A 2,740-nucleotide genomic window follows, 5' to 3' on the forward strand; every position below is an offset into this window, starting at 1 on the left:
TAGTTAGTTTGCTTATATTACTTAAGGATAAATTTGTTTGTATTTTAAATACTTGAGCAAATATTAAATATTAAATAATAAATTATATTTGAGTTTGTTAATCATAACAAACTTAATATGAGATATTGTGAAACTAACAAGAAGACTATTAACTCTACGATATCTCAGAGTAAATTTTGATGATTAGCAAATTCAGAATAAATTTTGATGATTGACAAATTCAACTACAGCTTAATATTTTATTAATGGGCTATCTAACATTTTTTCAAGTGAAAAATGTACTAAAGAATTTCTCCTTACATAATATAAACAAAGTGTCTTTTGAATCAAATAAAGTCTAAATAATATATATAACCTCAAAAGCTAAGTCTCAGTGAAGAGACCACCTCAAAAGCAATGAAACTTTTTTAGAAGCAACATAACACACCTTAGACACATGCTGTCCCATTTCTACTTGAGAAAGTGTTAGCTCCATGATATCACATAAAGGACTTTGATGATTAACAAATCCAACTATAATTTAATAATTTCATTAATGTACCAACTAACGTTTTCTCAAGTGTGCCAATAAAAATAGGAATTCTCCATAAGTATTAAAAGCAACTAGGTATCATATGAAGTTGAGTAAGTCAAAATTAAATGAGAAACAACCTTAGAAGATCATTTCTGAAATGAGTTCGCACAAGATTGATTATATAAGAAATTAACTAGCTACGTCAAAAGCAAGACAATGCACCTCAGAACAATGACCGTCTCACTTCGATTGGATCTTTAATGCTACTTGGCTATATGTATATAAGATCAAAAAACCTAAAAGAAGGGAAAACTGTTGCCAAAAAGAACGAAATGCTAAAATTGTACTTTGGCCAGGTCTCTCTGGAGGCCACAACAGTGATGACTATTGGTGGCTAATATTTGACTTGCTAATAAAAAACTAACATGTGGCAGTTTCTGTTAACATTGAAAGAAATCAATGAAGAGCTAATAAGGATTAGTAATAAAGTAAGTGCAGTAACTTATACTTGTTTATTGTGGTGGTAACTTCGTTATTTTGTGATCCAACAACTTGGATGTGTAAACCCATTGACAACTTGAAATGAGTTTGAAAAAAATGAAAAATAAAAAAATAAAAAGAGAAAATTATTTTGTTACCCGCAAGTCAGTCCTTTGTAAATTATACATTAATTCTAAATTCTAAAAATAAATGTTAGATTAAAGAATTATTTTTTATTTTTTTATTAAATAAAAAGTGTTACTCTATTATAAAATTAATAAATATAAAATTTTCAAACACTTTTTTTATTCTTCTTTTAGTTATTAACTTTATTTATTTTATTTTACAATTTTGTATATTTGTTCGAATTATGTGACTTATTTTTTAAAATAAAGATAGTTCTATTAATAAATATTATTTTGAACAATTTTATTGAAGTTAAAAATAAAAAATATTAAAAAAATTATATTATAATTTGACTATTTTTTATTTATATTTAATTTTTTAATTATTATTTTTTAGTTAATTTTAATAAATTTTATTTAAAAAAAAAGTCAAGCGGACTAGCCCGCTGACCCGTCAATCTGCCATAAAGCGACGCGGGCTAACATTTTAAACCTATTTTAGTTGGCGGGGCGGGCCTATGCGGGACGGGCGGTCGACCCGCTTTGCCATCCCTACTGAAAACGTAACGGACGATAAAAAAAAACCACGCGTCATTCTTTAAATAGGACACGTATAGTCTTCATAGCATGCCTTTTTTTTCTGTCAGTATCATCGAAATTTTTTTTGTATTTGGGCATAATTTTGTTTTAGTCCTACAAATTTAAAGTGTCTTATTTAAATCTAAAAAAGTTTTATTTAGTTTTAATGTAGTTTTATCATGAGGACAAAGTTAAATAATTAACATAATGTCCTACATGACAACAGTATAAGAACAAAGTCGATAATCTAAATAACAAGTACAAATTCTAGCAACACAAAATCAACAGTTAATGCATCAATACATTTATTTATCATTTTGAACATCTTCATATTTTGTAAGTTGCTCTTGCAATTTCTTAATTTGACGGCGTAATTTCTCCATTTCAATCTCTTGAATAGTTATACGTTTTTTTACTACTATATAATAATGTTGATGTTTTATGATGATGATGCACAATGATAATGGGAATGCACCAATGATAATAATGATATAGGAAGGCCCTACTAATGATAATCACCAAAAGGCACCAAATGCAAATACCATTCTATGAATTCAGATCTAATGGCACCAGTACATTTACCGTGTCTAGTTAACAATTTTACCATCATTAGTAACATGAAAAGTGAAAACCAAAGTCAAACAACTTTCTCCTATCCACGTATAGTTTACTAATTGGTGGAAAGGATATAATCATTGTAGCCACAGTATATTTATGGCCACCATAGACCGCACCTTGTATTTTCTAGTTTTGCATAGCTTTCTTCTTTATTCTTCTATCTTAAAATTTTTTTTCTTCAAGTTGTAATTTAGGTAAAAATCTTATTTTCATATCTTAGACCAGAATCCAGATGTTACTCTTGTGATGAGACTAGTTTGTGTTCAAATCTTAACATCTTGAATGATCTCAGTACCAAAATAGTTTATCAAATTGAGTTGTTAAGTTTGCAACACCGTAGTTAACACTGCTGTGAGTAGACCTCTATACACTACAATTTTCATTGTAACAAGCTTAATTACCCATGACATGCCCAGATTGAATT

This window comes from Arachis ipaensis, chromosome B03, assembly GCF_000816755.2.
Source record: "Arachis ipaensis cultivar K30076 chromosome B03, Araip1.1, whole genome shotgun sequence".
Lineage (NCBI taxonomy): Eukaryota > Viridiplantae > Streptophyta > Magnoliopsida > Fabales > Fabaceae > Arachis > Arachis ipaensis.